The sequence below is a fragment of the Orbicella faveolata genome, unplaced genomic scaffold (genome assembly GCF_042242905.1).
Source record: "Orbicella faveolata isolate gen_17 unplaced genomic scaffold, um_ofav_v1 contig_1, whole genome shotgun sequence".
Lineage (NCBI taxonomy): Eukaryota > Metazoa > Cnidaria > Anthozoa > Scleractinia > Merulinidae > Orbicella > Orbicella faveolata.
The window spans coordinates 19,462,581-19,478,989 of record NW_028301536.1 but is presented as its reverse complement, the minus strand read 5'-3'; the positions used below and the strand labels follow the sequence as shown (position 1 = coordinate 19,478,989).

Sequence of the window (16,409 nt, the reverse complement as noted above, 5' to 3'; positions counted from 1 at the left end):
GACGGATGCTTCTTTTACATGAGCTGTACATTACTCCACTTTAAATTTCACATATGTTAAAGATTAACAGCTTTTCCATTACACAACAAAAAACTAGCTCGATATATTTAGATATAGCAGAGCTTCAGGACCTCATAGTTTCCTAGCTCCTCTTGCCACACGCTTCCGAGGAATTTGCCAGTCTATCGCGACCGAAAAGTAAAACAAAATAATTGCTAGTTTGAGTTTCGCCTGAATTGTAAGCAACGCTTGATGTTTCATTAAGGCCCAATAACTTTACGTCCGTAGATACCGCTCAGTTTTATTCGTGTAAAAATCCAGTAAATTATCTGTTGTTGATGAATGAGAGCGCTTGCCGATGCGTGTTTTGTACAGTCAGTAAACATGACAAATTGTACTTCCGCCGCACTTTCGTGTGAAAGCGTACATCGAACTCAAACAATAACTCTATAGTTTTTAAATATGTTTAAGCTTGATAAATGTTTGAGAACATATTAAAGGCTAAGCTGAAAATATGCGAATAAAGGAGAAATAATCAGCAAAGTTACGATGACGCTTTCTTTAATCAACTTCGAATAACCATTTCGATTTTGTTGATCGAGTTATCAAACTCCTTGTCTATTTCCATTTTCGCAGTGTAAAACTTCACTATGCTTATGTTGAAGAAACACACATGATGTTAGTAGCCTTTTTTGCGTTCGTGAAATTTGTTGCAGCATCTCAGCAGAAAAGATAACGAAAGAAATCTTTGTCAAGATTTGTTGACAATTGAAAACAACGACTCGGACTTGAAAGTGCACGAGCCGCACTATGCAAATGAGCTAATTGTACGCGTCAGACTTTCCTTTCAAAAACTTTTGCAAACTCACCAAACAAGCAGAAACAATAAGAAACCATCAAAACAGGTTTTGGTTATGATTAACCATTGTCCGAGAAACTCACAAATTAACTCGATACCAGAGTAGAGAGTTTTCTTGCTATATTCTTAAGTCAGAACAAACACAAAAACATACGCGTAAGCTTACAACTAGCGCGAGCAGATCTTATTATTCATTCCCAGCGCGAGATTGAAGTCTTGTTTTCGACCCTGAAAAACCCACCTTTTCCGTTGGCTCAGAGTATAAAACTACATATAAGCGCCCTGGTTCTTAGTCCCTGTCTTATTCCCTGCCATCGCTGTGAAAGATACGCAAGAGAATCTCTCAACTCTCACCATTTGATCATGCAACGTGACAACATCCACACGAGAACCCCCGACATGTGCGCGGATCCGCGCGGATATATGACGTCAGGATGGCGCAATTTGTTCTAAAAATAGAAAAATTGTCCCCTATCATAGGTGCGCGCGGATCCCAAGACTTACGGTCTCCGTCCCCGATTATGGCTCCTGTCAGAATACAAAAACTTGCTCGAAACAAAACAAGTTGCTCGAAATACGAAAAGTTGCCAAAAAGATGCCGAGCAACTTGTGGCAAGCCCTACACACACACACACACACACACACACACCCGGGCAAAATATGGATTGCGCGCGAATATTGTCAGGATACCAACTCGCGCGGCGCGGGTAACGCGCGAGATGAGTGAACACTCCCAGCATTCTTTGCAAGAACAGTTCGTCCATGTTGTTGAACCGCGAAAGGTGAACGAGGCTGGAAAAGGCAGACTGAAAAGGTCAGTTTGTTCTTATTCACTGTGTATTTAGTACCTTTCCTTGTAGTGCTTTCATGCTTTGTTCATATGGAGGACGTTCTCCTTATCAGTGTACCTGCTGTATATTCAGGGAGGAACTTCGCTTGGAGCTGGAGAGCTTTGTTGGCCAGAAATTGAACTCGGATTGCAGGTAAACTTTTTGGACAAACAAAATACGATTGATTTATTTACATTGTTAACTGTAGTAATATGTATTTTTTCCCCTTTTGATCGGGTTCCAGCTTGCTGCTAAGTTAGCTTCGTTCTGCATGAAACATCATGTATGTCCCCCCGCCATATGTGTATTTTCGTGAGTGTTGCCCCCCCCCCCCACCGGCGGTATCTTCAGTATTCTCGCGAATGTTGACCCCCCCCCCCCACACACACACACACGCACAGCAGACAAGATCAAATAAATAGAATGGCTATATATATCTGCCTTAGAAGGTGAATAATTTTATCTCAGATTAATTATTTGTCTTTGTTTAATCATAACAAGATTTCTTAGAGTAATTTATCTGGAATGAGACCACACATGGCAGTTAAGCTTATGTGTAAACTGCTATATGTTTTGGAAATTAATTTGTTTGAAATTCTTTTACTTGTGATGTACATATTTGTATCAGTCAACATGAAACCGCCACATCCCCTCCCTATGCCCACAGGGGAGGGGGTACTCCCAGAAAATTGGATGGGGGCACTTCCAAAAACCCTTACCCTATTTAAGAGCAAAATCGATTTTTTTTTGTGACAATTTTTCCTACCCTGTTAATGCCCTGACCAAAAATTTGATACCCTATTTATTTATATGTACTGACGCTTAAATCAATACCCTAGCTTCGTCTTGCTATAATAACGAAGAATATACATTGTATTTGGTGTGTGCTTGGCTCGCACGCTTAAAGAACGAAGAATATACACATTGTATTTAGTGTGTGCTTGGGCTCGCACGTTTTAAGAACAAAGAATATAAATTGTATTTATAAATTGTATTCAGACCTGGCAACTTTTAAGAATGTTTTGTACATGCAACTTAAAGCTTGCAGCCAATGTTACCATTTCAGCCAATTTTTTTATCAAGATAGGTTAAATTAAAGTAAGAAATTTGAGGGTTGTCCAATACACGCAAACGGAGGCCAATGGAATGGCACTCAGTCCATTGGTAATCCATTGGTGAAATGTCTCCACATGGGGATTTATAAAGACTTAGAATATTTCCGATGGCTTCAGGTTGAGTAGGGGCCCATTCTACTCGTCCATTGGTACTGATGGTACGATTGATACCAATGGAAATGTATTTAATCGATTGGTGTTCCATTGGTGAAATGCATCTCATTATAAAGTTGTAGAATATTTCCAATTGTTTCTGGCTGAGTAGGGGTGCATTCTACTCGTCCATCAGTACCAATGGTATGATTGGTACCAATATAGCACTCAATCCATTGGTGTTCCATTGGCGAAGCGCATGTCATTATAAAGACTTGGAATATTTCCAATGGCTCCAGGCTGAGTAGGGGTCCATTCTACTCATCCATTGGTACCAATGGTACGATTGGTGCCAATGGAATTACACTTATTCGATTGGTGTTCTATTGGTGAAATGCATCTTATTATAAAGACTTAGAATATTTCCGACCAGGCTGAATAGGGGTGCATTCTACTCGTCCATTTGTACCAATGGTACGATTGGTGCCAATGGAATTGCACTTATTCGATTGGTATTCCATTGGTAAAGTGCATGTCATTATAAAGACTTAGATTATTTCAGATGGCTTCAGGATGAGTAGGGATGCATTCTACTCGTCCATTGGTACCAGTGATATGATTGGTGCCAATGGAATTGCACTTATGTGATTGGTGTTTCATTGGTGAAATGCATCTCATTTTAAAGACGTAGAATATTTCCAATTGTTTCTGGCTGAGTAGGGGTCCATTCTACTCGTCCATTGGTACCAATGGTACGATTGGTGCCAATGGAATTACACTTATTCGATTGGTGTTCTATTGGTGAAATGCATCTTATTATAAAGACTTAGAATATTTCCAACCAGGCTGAGTAGGGGTGCATTCTACTCGTCCATTTGTACCAATGGTACGATTGGTGCCAATGGAATTGCACTTATTCGATTGGTATTCCATTGGTAAAGTGCATGTCATTATAAAGACTTAGATTATTTCAGATGGCTTCAGGATGAGTGGGGATGCATTCTACTCGTCCATTGGTACCAGTGGTATGATTGGTGCCAATGGTATTGCACTTATTCGATTGGTGTTTCATTGGTGAAACGCATCTCATTTTAAAGACATAGAATATTTCCAATTGTTTCTGGCTGAGTAGGGGTGCATTCTACTCGTCCATTGGCACCAATGGTACAATTGGTACCAGTGGAATAGCACTCAATCCATTGGTATTCCATTGGTGAAGCACATTTTCATTATAAAGACTTAGAATATTTCCGATGGCTTCAGGCTGAGTAGGGGTCCATTCTACTCGTCCATTGGTACCATTAGTGAAATGCATCTCATTATAGAGACGTAGAATATTTCCAATTGTTTCTGGCTGAGTAGGGGTCCATTCTATTTGTCCATTGGTATCAATGGTACGATTGGTGCCAATGGAATTGCACTTATTCGATTGCTATTCCATTGGTGAAGCACATGTCATTATAAAGACTTACATTATTTCGGATGGCTTCAGGATGAGTAGGGATGCATTCTACTCGTCCATTGGTGCCAATGGAATTGCACTTATTCGATTGGTGTTCCATTGGTGAAATGCATCTCATTTTAAAGACGTAGAATATTTCCAATTGTTTCTGGCTGAGTAGGGGTGCATTCTACTCGTCCATTGGTACCAATGGAATAGCACTCAATCCATTGGTATTCCACTGGTGAAGCACATTTCATTATAAAGACTTAGAATATTTCCGATGGCTTCAGGCTGAGTAGGGGTCCATTCTACTCGTCCATTGGTACCAATGGTACGATTGGTGCCAATGGAATTGCACTTATTCGATTGGTGTTCTATTAGTGAAATGCATCTCATTATAAAGACGTAGAATGTTTCCAATTGTTTCTGGCTGAGTAGGGGTCCATTCTATTCGTCCATTGGTATCAATGGTATGATTGATACCAATGGAATTGCACTTATTCGATTGGTATTCCATTGGTGAAGCGCATGTCATTATAAAGACTTAGATTATTTCGGATGGCTTCAGGATGAGTAGGGATGCATTCTACTCGTCCATTGGTACCAATGGTACGATTGGTGCCAATGGAATTGCACTTATTCGATTGGTGTTTCATTGGTGAAAGGCATCTCATTTTAAAGACGTAGAATATTTCCAATTGTTTCTGGCTGAGTAGGGGTCCATTCTATTCGTTCATTGGTATCAATTGTACGATTGGTACCAATGGAATTGCACTTATTCGATTGGTATTCCACTGGTGAAGCGCATGTCATTGTAGAGACTTAGATTATTTCGGATGGCTTCAGGATGAGTAGGGATGCATTCTACTTGTCCATTGGTACCAATGGTACGATATGTGCCAATGGAACTACACTTATTCAGTTGGTGTTCCATTGGTGAAATGCATCTTATTATAAAGACTTAGAATATTTCCGATGGCTTCAGGCTGAGCAGGGGTGCATTCTACTCGTCCATTGGTACCAATGGAATTGTTGCCGCTACTTCTTTAGTCCCCAGTGAACTCGCATAACGACAACAAATTTGATTTTAACACTTTTTTAATAACCAAAGACACGTCCAAGTTTTACAAAATCAGTTCCACGTGAGTCCGACCGGGTGGTTACAGAGTTTTGCAAGCTACTTCATGTCACTGACACGAAACGTCACGATCAAAATAAAACAAAAATAAAATACTGTTCTTCGGCGGTAACATCCTCCCCCCGTGTTCGCCCGATTTAGTTGGTCGAACACTCTTCAAGGACGGCAAGTTTTGTCACAGGGCGTCTCATTACTCCAAACTTCGTTTTCATGTCTGCTGATCTTACAATACTGTCAAGTCCAGGAAAGACTTTTACGATCCTGCCAAGGGGCCAGAAACCTCTTGAAACTGCCCGCTCAACCACTAACACCAAATCTCCGACCTTGACATTTACAGTAGGTTGAGTCCATTTCTTTCGAGTAATCAAACCAGGTAGGTACTCTCTTAACCAACAACTCCAAATATGATTTGCCACCACTTGTGCTTGTCGCCAACGTTTGCGACTTGACAACTCCTTGTCGTCAACGATACCGGGCGGTAAGTTGAGAGATCCTCTTCCAATGAGGAAATGATTCGGTGTCAGAGCTTCAAGGTCATCCACATCCGAGCTGACTTCAGTAAGCGGACGACTGTTCACAACCCATTCCACTTCAGCAAAGGCGGTAAGCAACACCTCATCAGTAAGAACTTGTTTCTGTAGAACAACATTAAGGGCTTTCTTGCATGATCGTACGAGGTGCTCCCATACACCTCCCATATGAGGTGCGGCAGGCGGGTTAAATACCCACTGAATTCCCTCTTGGCTCAACTCACTGCCGATCTTATGCTGATTCCAGCCATCGATGCATTCACATAACTCATGGTCTGCTCCTACAAAGTTTGTTCCATTGTCGAAGTAAATCACAGTTGGTTTACCTCTTCGAGCCATAAACCCCCTAAGGCACATGATGAAGGAATCGGTTGACAAGTCAAATGCAACCTCCAAATGAACTGCTCTAGTCACCAAGCAAGTAAAGAGACAACCATATCTCTTCTCCTCTTTTCTAAGATGCTTCACTTTAAGAGGACCAAAGAAATCCACGCCAACTTTCGAGAATGGTGGTGCAACACTTAAGCGATCATATGGTAGACTTGCCATCAAGGGTGCTTCTGGTTTCGCTTTTCGCCTTCTGCAGTAAGAACACTGATGAAGAATCTTTCGCACTGTAGCATGACAGCGTAAGATCCAATACTGTTGTCTCAACTCATTTCGTACTTGGTCCACTCCTTCATGTTTCAATTTCTCGTGACAGTTCATGATGATGAGACGGGTCAACTCATGATCTGGTGCTAGTACCACAGGGTGATGACTGTAAAATGGAATATCGGCTCTCTCAATTCGACCACCTGCACGAATGATTCCATGCCCATCAAGGAATGGTGAGAGAGATACCAATTTGCTCTTGCTTGAAACATGCTGTTTCGACTTGAGAACTGCAACTTCTTGAGGAAAGGATTCTGCTTGGGCAATGCAGATCCAAAACTTTCGAGCTTGCTCCATCTCTTCAACCAACAAAGAACCAATGTGACGTTCAGATTTGGGGTGCTTACAGTTATATATAAACCGTTTCAGGTAAGCAGTTACTCTGAGAAGCTTTGTTAGAGATGAGTATTTCGCTGGAGATAAGAAATCGTTCTTTGAACCTTTCACCACACCAGTCCAAGTAATGGCCATTTCTTGGGCTTGTGGGTCATCATCGGACGGCTTGGGAATTTCAAGCTTTGCATTTCCCTTTGGCCATCTCTCTTCAGGTAAGTGTAAGAAGGCAAGGCCATTTACCCAACGACTCCCAGAAGTAATAGAGCTCACTGGAAGTCCCCTGCTGCCATCATCTGCAGGATTTATCTGTCCAGGACAGTGGTTCCATTGGTTGGGTTCGGTGCTGTCCAGGATCTCTCCAATTCTATTAGCAATAAAGGCGGGGTGGCGCTTAGACACTCCACGAATCCACTGAAACACAGTACTGCTGTCTGTCCAATAATAGGTGGAATCAATGATGTAATCATGTTCCTTAATCACTACAGCAGCCAATCTTGCACCCAAAACAGCAGCCTGCAGTTCAAGCCTTGGGATGCTCAAGGGTTTCTTCGGGGCTACCCGAGTCTTCGCTGTAACAAATGCACATCGCACTGCTCCACTGACATAGCAGAATCTGAAATAAGCCACTGCGCAAAATGCTTGTTCACTGGCATCTCCAAAGACGTGAAGGTCAATAACAGACGGGTTGTCTGGTATGTGACGATAGAAACGGGGAATGTGAAACTGTGCAATTCCATCCAGCTCTTCCTGCCATTTGGACCACTCCTTTAGAAACTCTGGTGGCAGTGCATCATCCCATCCAATACCTAACTGCCACACATGCTGGAGGAAGATTTTTGCTCTGACCAGAAATGGAGCTAGAAATCCAATCGGATCAAAGAGGGATGCTATCAAGCTCAGAATCTTCCGATGCGTGTCCGCAATGTCTCTCTTCACCACTTCATAGACAAAACAATCTGAGCTGGTATCCCAAACGACACCAAGAGCACGTTCCATAGGCATTACGATGCTTTCCTCCACAACCTTGATAGAGGGCGCTCTTTCCGATTCTGGTATTCGCTCGATCACTTCTGTCTCATTAGAGATCCACTTGGTCAAGTGAAAAGCTGCTTTGTTTAGCATTTCAACAAGTTCTTGTTGCAGTTCCAGAGCTTGATCACTTGATTTAACAGACTTGAAAAGGTCATCCATGTAAAAGTTTCGCTTTACGGCAAAGGCAGCATTCGGAAACTGCTTCTCATTATCTTCTGCACTTCTCAACAGAGCATAGTTAGCACAGGTTGGCGCACATTTGGCTCCAAATATGTGACGCACATACTGGTAGACTTCTGTCAATGATTCAGGAGATTGACGCCACAGAAATCGAAGGGAAGCTTGATCTTCTTCTGGGATAGCAACTTGGTTAAACATCGCTTCAATGTCTCCTGAAAGCGCAACCTTTTCTTCTCGAAATCTCATGAAAATTCCAACAAGGTTGTTCAGCAAATCTGGGCCACTAAGAAGTTGGCTGTTTAATGATGAGCCTTGAAACTTTGCAGTGGCATCACATACTCGACGAACCTTCTCAGGTTTCTTGGGGTTATGAACAGGGTGGTGAGGAAGGTACCATTTGCGCATGGCTGGTGCAGTTGCTTCCTCCTTAGTAAGCTTTTTGATGTATCCCTTTTCTATATCCATGTCAATAGTTTTCCTGTATCTTTCTGCCAACTCGGGATTACGATTAAGCTTCTTCTCCAGAAAATTCAGACGTTGAGCAGCTGCAGCAAAATTGTCAGGAAGTTCGACTTTGTCATCATGCCAAATCAAAGGAACCTCATAACGACCATCCACCTTACGTGTACTTTCATTCAAGAATTTCATGACTCTTTTATCTTCAACTGAGCGCTGGGTATCATTGTCATAACGACAACCAAAGTTCTCTGTTCGCCACCAAGTTTTTACGGTGTCATTGAGTTCCTCATCCAGAGTCGCCACATGAACTTTACAAACAGATTCACATTCTTGAATATGGCCAGGTAAGCGACCAGTAACAGTCCATCCAATCCTAGTGCGAACACCAACAGGGGAACCCTTTGGACCATGTCGAGTTTCCAGGGGAACAATAAGTTCCGGGACATCACTACCAAGGAGCAAAGTGACTTGAGTCCCAGCGACTTCAGTCAGCTCCAAGTCTGATAGGTGTGGCCATCTTTCTTGTAGCTCATCAAGTTTCACTTTCTTCTCTGGCACATTCAGGTGATCAACTACAAGAACTCCATTCACATCAAATTGGGTACCAAAGTCATTCAATCGGCTGACTTGTACATTAACACGCTTTGTCATAAGCTCAGATGTTTTCTGAATTCCATTTAAGACCACACTTTCCAAAGGACCATCCAAACCAAGTCTTCCAGCAACATCTACTAACAGCAAGCTGCAAGTGCTTCCTGTGTCCAGCATAGCATATGTGTTGAAATATCCCTTTGGACCATAGAGGGTTACTGGTACTACTTGTAACAGAACAGAGGTGTGACTGCTTCTGTGAGATGTGTTAGAATGTTCAGTAGACGAACCAACTTCGGCTTGTGCTACTGGGTTAATAGCAGACACTGCATCACTGCTTTCCACCGAAACATTTCTCAAGTTGTGCAACAGAGCATTGTGTGATCGCGAACACCCATTTACACCACACTGTTTTTGATTTGAACAATTGCTAAGCCAATGTCGAGGACTGAGGCAACAAAAGCACAACTTATGTTTCTGTACTTCATTTAGGCGTTCTTCCACACTTAGAGCCTTAAACTTGGGACAAGAAGATAACTTGTGTTCCTGCCCATCACCCATAATGCAAGAGGACTTTGTTGGCCTGGGGCGAGGTGAAATGTTACTTGAGAAAGTGTTCTGTTTTTCAGTCATTCCATTTGATCCACCAGACCGAGGTTTCTTATGAGGTTGGAATGGAAACTTACTTGACATTTTTGGGTAACAACAATCATCATAAATATCTGCCTGACCTTTCAACCACACACTGAAGTCATCAAGACTAGGTTGTTCCAGTTTGGTAGCTTTGGTGTTGTCCTTCCATTTGATTTTGAGCTCCTGGGACAGTTTGTCAACGGCAAGGGAAACATTAGCTTCTGCTTTCAGATCACTTTCATATCCAAACTTCTTAAATGTCCACACAGTAGTTGACACAACATCTGACAGATTTCTCACTTCTTGAGGTTTGTCATTTTGTAATCGAGCTGTTTTTTTCAGTTTGTCAAGTGTGACTTTCACAACAAGGGAAGGTTTGCCAAATCTGGATTCCAGTTCTTTCAGTGCTTCATAGTAGGAATCTCCACTGTATCCATATCCTTCAATTGCAGACTTAGCTTTACCAATAACAGAGTTCTGAAGATGTTGCATTTTGCCATTAAGGGACAGATTAGCATCATGAACAATTGATTTAAACATTGAGGACCAATCAGACCAGTGTAAAGGGTCACCATCAAACTTACTTAGGCGTAACTTTGGAAGAGAGTCACGAGTAGAATGACCACAAATGGTTGTTTTTCGGTTGTCCGTACTAGTTAAAGCTGGATGCTGTACTCCACTTTGTAAATCTCCAATCCACGAGTGATACAAAGGCAATGTTTCATTAGGTTTTTTCGTGCCCTGAGGTACAATAAATGAAACACCTGACTTTGGCTGTTGTAACAAAGGTGAAGGTGTAACAACTTTTGTAGGGTTGTCAGGTGGCAATGTAGTTCCATGATTTGCTCCAGTTCCTTGCAACAAACCAGGGAGTAGTGGAGGAATTATTGTTAACGGTTCATCAAGATTAGATGATGGAACAAATTTCAATGAATCATCCTCAAAATCAAGCAATCGATTAGACAAAGCTTCCGGATCATTAACTTCATTTTGTACCTTTTGTAACACTGCTGCTTCTGCTGCGAGGCGTGCAGCCTCGTCCTTGGCTTCCTGAGTCTTTCTTCTTTCTTCAGCCATGAATTTTAGCCTTTGAGCTTCATCTTGGACAAGTTCAAGTTTCCTTTTAACCTCCAGTTGTTTTTCGAACTCCTCTCTTCTTTGCTGTTCCTCCAAGGCAAGTTGTTTTGCTTTAATTTCTGCTGAAGTAATTTTGGCGCGAATTTCGGCCGCTTGGGAGACATTTCTTGTCGAAGAAGTTTTCCATGATTTCACCGAGCTTAATCCGCTAGAACTTTCCTCTGCCCGCTCGTCAAGATGTGCGTTGGCCTGAAGTTTAGCGTCTTCGACTCTATCGAGTTGTTCTTCATACCAATCTATTGCGGCTTCGTGCTCGTTCTCTGGGATCACTGAGACGAGTTCATCATTGAGGCCTTTCACTTCGTTAAGATATTCCTGCAAGTTGTTGACATATCCACGTATAATCGCTTTTCGACCATACTGTTTGATGGTGGACTCCAATTTCTTCAACGTGTTCGTGATCCTTCTTTTGACGGCTGCCCGTTTGTTTTTTAAAGTAACAATGTTAGTACTCACAGTACGAGCTGAATCCAAATGGCCAAGATGGCGACCACCATCAGTCGCTTCGGTCGATTCCATACCAAATTCCAAAATCTTCGCCACACCAAATTCCAAATTCTTCGATTCGCTCGTTCTTATCCGGCTTTCAAGGACCAGAAAATGTTGCCGCTACTTCTTTAGTCCCCAATGAACTCGCATAACGACAACAAATTTGATTTTAACACTTTTTTAATAACCAAAGACACGTCCAAGTTTTACAAAATCAGTTCCACGTGAGTCCGTCCGGGTGGTTACAAAGTTTTGCAAGCTACTTCATGTCATTGACACGAAACGTCACGATCAAAATAAAACAAAAATAAAATACTGTTCTTCGGCGGTAACAGGAATTGCACTTATTCGATAGGTGTTCCATTGGTGAAATGTATCTCATTATGAAGACGTAGAATATTTTTTTATATATTCTTCACTCTTAAAGCGTGCGAGCCCAAACACACGCTAAATACAATGCCCTACATACAATATGTATATTCTTTGTTCTTAAAGCATGCGAGCCCAAATACACGCTAAATACAATTATTTATATTCTTCGTTCTTAAGGTGTGCAAGCCCAAACACACGCTAAATACAATGTATATTCTTCGTTCTTAAAGCGTGCAAGCCCAAACACAGGCTAAATACAATGCCCTACATACAATATGTATATTCTTCGTTCTTAAAGCGTGTGAGCTCAAACACATGCTAAAGACAATTTATATTCTTTGTTCTTAAAGCCTGTGAGCCCAAACACACACTAAATACAATGTATATTCTTCGTTGTTAAAGCGAGCCCAAACACACGCTAAATACAATTTATATTCTTTGTTCTTATGCCATTTGTGTTTGCATAAAGTGTGGGAGCCGAAAAGTGCTAAATAAATACGGTATGTATATTCTTCGTTCTTAAAGTGTGCGAGCCCAAACATACGCTAAATACAATGCCCTACATACAATATAAGAAAGAAATGGCCGTGTGAAATCCTCGCCTCCAGAATTTCGCGGGGCCATTTCTTTCTTGCAGTTTTCTTTCCAGTCAAGCACGATGGACTAAGCGAAAGAGGGACTACTCATAGTCACAAATCAGGAACGTATAATATATCTTGTATTTAGGGTGTGTTTGGGCCCACTTTAAGTACGAAGATTATACATTGTATTTAGTGTGTGTTTGAGCTCGAACGCTTCAAGGACGAATAATATACATTGTTTTAAGTGTGTGTTTCGGCTCACTTTAATAATGAAGAATATACATTGTATTTAGTGTGTGCTTGGCTCGCACTCTTAAAGAACGAAGAATATACACATTGTATTTAGTGTGCTTGGGCTCGCACGCTTTAAGAATGAAGAATATAAATTGTATTTAGCTTGTGTTTGGGCTCACACGCTTTAAATACAAAGAATATATATATTGTATGTAGGGCGATTGTATTTAGAGTGTGTTTGGGCTTGCACGCTTTAAGAACGAAGAATATACATTATATTTAGCGTGTGTTTGGGCTCACACACTTTAAGAATGAAGAATATACATATTGTATGTAGGTCTTTCTATTTAGCATGTGTTTGGGCTCGCACACTTTAAGAACGAAGAATATACATTGTATTTAGCGTGTGTTTGGGCTTGCACACTTAAGAACGAAGAATATACATATTACATTCATTTAGCGCTTTTGGGATCGCACGCTTTATGCAACTACAAATGGCATACCGATCGGCTGTCTACTTTTCCATTGGTGCCATTGGTACCAATGGTACCAATCAACAAGTAGTTTACGCGCGGCCCTCGGTTGTTAATATATGCAGTTTACAAATGGTATACCAATCGACTAACTACTTTTTCCATTGGAATCGATTTGTACCAATGGTACCAATGGCACCAATCGACAAGGCTACTTTGACGAATAGTGATCATTTACCAATGGTACGATTGGTGAGGGTGTTTTGACAATTGGTATCTGTTTGTGTATATTGGACATGTGTGAGAAGTTTCGCCAACTACCATATGTATTCTACTAGTTTTCTCTCATATTTTTCTTGATGCTGATTATTACCTGATATTTTGTTGTATGTATTGTCTGTAGCCGCCAACTGCCAAATGTATGATTTCTTATCCAAAATTAACATTTGCTTAAAATGTTCGTTTGCAACCTGATATGTATTAATTTTGTCAGGCAATTAGCTTATAAGAAGTGTCTAGTCTTCAAGATGCTCTCAAGTTTTGTGTTTTATAATTTCATTCTTTGTTTTGCTCAAGCTAGATTTGCAATAAAAACTTAGATTAAGGGATACTTTTAAGCAGGAAAATTATTTTGACAGGTACATGTAAACCATGTACTATGAAATTGGGCCATGAAATTGAACTAAATTTTGACATGACACAACATTGTCGAAGCATATAATTTTTAAAATTGGATGAAAATTTAGGTTTAAATTACATGCAAATCTGATAGTGCTGAACTGCTAAAAGATAATATTTTAGTACTATGACTTAGCTTTTCCAGCCACACTTATTATTTTGGCTTGCTAGCACTTGTAAAAAGTGTAATTTTATTGTTGTGTTTTGCTTTTTGCAGGGCAAAATATGTACATGTAAGGCTGTCTCAACAAGAAAATAATATTAAACAACCTCAAAGTTACAGTTTTGAAACAAGTTACTGAAAACCTTCTTCCTGACAAAGTTTGAGAAAATCATTTTTTTCTATCCTGCATAGGTTAAGGTATAGGTGATTGTTACAGCAAGCTGCTCTTAATATCTGGTTGCAAACACTCAATTTTGGATCTCATTGGTGACCAGAGAATCGCTATTTTGAGCCCTAAAATGTTTACATTAAGCAGATATTTAGTAATTAGTACATTAAAACAATGATACATGTCACAACAATGATACAAATCACAGCAAGCTTAAACTATTTGACTTTTTTCTAAGTAAATCCCTCCTCTTTGAACAATGTTAAAGGATATGTAGATTTGAAAGATTTCCATGAAACTTAAGGGGACAGTGTTATTGTGCATGTGGTAAGTTTGGTTTACAACTTAAAAAGTTTAGGCTGAATTTTTCAAGTTTGTTTGACAAATTCAAAATGGTGATGAGTAGTGGAACAAGTGGAAACTAACCGCGGTGTGTGAACAAGAGGCAACTGCAATCAGGAAAACGTGTATAAATATGTGAAAGAATTTTTTTGTGTGTGTGTCCAGCAGTCAGTCTTGAACGCATTGTGAGTGAAAACTTGGATCGGTCTCTCATGGCCGATATGTAACCCCTGTCAGAATTGGTAAATAAGTTTGGAGCAGGTTGGTTGGGCTTGCTTTTTAGTGTTTCTTAGGAATTCCCCTTTTGCTCCTGATTTGTTTCTGAAGGGTACTTTTTTTATCAGGAGGACTTTTTAAAAAGTTCAGTAGAGCCATTGGACTGTTAGAGATCAGAGCTCTACATGGTTTCAGCTGTTATGTATCACTTTGTAGAGTTTGACACCTCTGTAATTTGCCATGTGCCGAGTTATAAAGTATGGTTTGTCTTGCTCCATTTCTATTGTAGAAATGTATGTTGTAGCTCTTTTAATTATTCTCTTTGGAGGGACAAGTCGGTGATCATGTTGATTACTTGCATTCTATATTGTGATGCCGGGCCCAGTTGTTAGATTAAAACTGTGTTAAGTTATATGGCTTGTTACCACGGACCATATTTAGCTTTGTCTGGCATCGCCGGAGACTGCTCTTGTGTTACTTTGAGAATCTTAGAGATCCATTCTGTGTTGTCAAAGTTGTCTTTCTTGCATCCTGAATCTGTTTCAATGTGCTTTTCGTCTCCTGAGCTCGATGTTTAGGTTTATACCTCCTTTGTTCGTTCTGGCACCACATGATTTAAATTTAACTAAATTTAGATGTTGACATCTGTTGACTGTTTTGCGTCATGTATACATGTACATTTGTAAATTGGCTATTTGAGACATTTTTTCGTGCCAGTAAATTCTCATTCTTTCATGCCAATCATTTCAAGGGGGCGGTAGAGCATAAACAATGGAAGAGCTATCTTAGACATTTGCTCAAACCTTATGGAGGCTTTTTCTTTTTTCACTGCAACTATAATATTAATGACTATCATATTAATTTGATTTTTTATTTAGAAATGCTGCAGTGGTGGTCTGAATTTCGCTCAAATTTTTCAACGGATTCTAAAGCTTTTGACTCTATAATTTGGAATAATTGTAATATAAAGATAGATGGCAAACCGATCTGTTATCATAACTATATGAATGCTGGGGTAATTTTTATCAGCGACTTAATGTATTCTCGGAACAATGTTGAATCCTTTAACATAGCAAAGGACAAGGGACTAATAGGCTCAAATTACTTGACGTGGTCTGCTGTTCGCTGCTCTGTGCCAAAGCATTTAAGGAATCTCATCGTCGATAGAAACGTTTTAAATACACTTGAGTTAAAATGTTGTAACAAAGATTTTGATCCTCTCTCAAGCAAGAGTAGAAACTTTTATGCTTTTCTCATTCAAGAAAAAGCCAAACATTCAAGAGGGTTCTCTTACCTAATGTCAGATTTTAACCTAAGTGAAGAAGAGACTCGAAAAGCGTTTGTACTGGCAAAATCAGTTGCTCTTGAAACATTTGTACAATGTTTTCAGTTCAAAATTTTAAATGACATTTTGTTTTTAAATACCTGATTAGCAAAAAGCGGAAGGATTCAAAGTGATCTTTGTACCTTTTGTCAAACCTCTCGAGAAACATTAGAACATTTCTTTTATCGATGCTCCTTCTCAACAGAATTTTGGACTAAATTTGAAAACTTTTGGTTGACAGTAACCAGGGAGCAAATAAAACTGGAATATATTAACATTATATTAGGAATATTAGGTCAGAGATCTAACCTGCTCAACTACTTTATCATTTTAGGTC

At 40.2% G+C, this 16,409-nt stretch overlaps 1 long non-coding RNA gene across 2 annotated transcripts in view; it reads left to right on the top strand.

Moving 5' to 3' along the window:
• The first annotated feature begins 1,447 nt into the window (after positions 1-1,447).
• Positions 1,448-16,409, top strand: part of LOC149118339 (uncharacterized) — a 24,693-nt gene continuing 9,731 nt past the window's right edge. Inside the window, exons 1-2 of one of the 2 annotated variants that reach the window (XR_016208585.1) lie at positions 1,448-1,673; positions 1,783-1,842. This is a non-coding gene — a long non-coding RNA (uncharacterized LOC149118339). The remainder of the gene's footprint in view (positions 1,674-1,782; positions 1,843-16,409) is intronic. The other variant, XR_016208587.1, reaches the window with a different exon arrangement.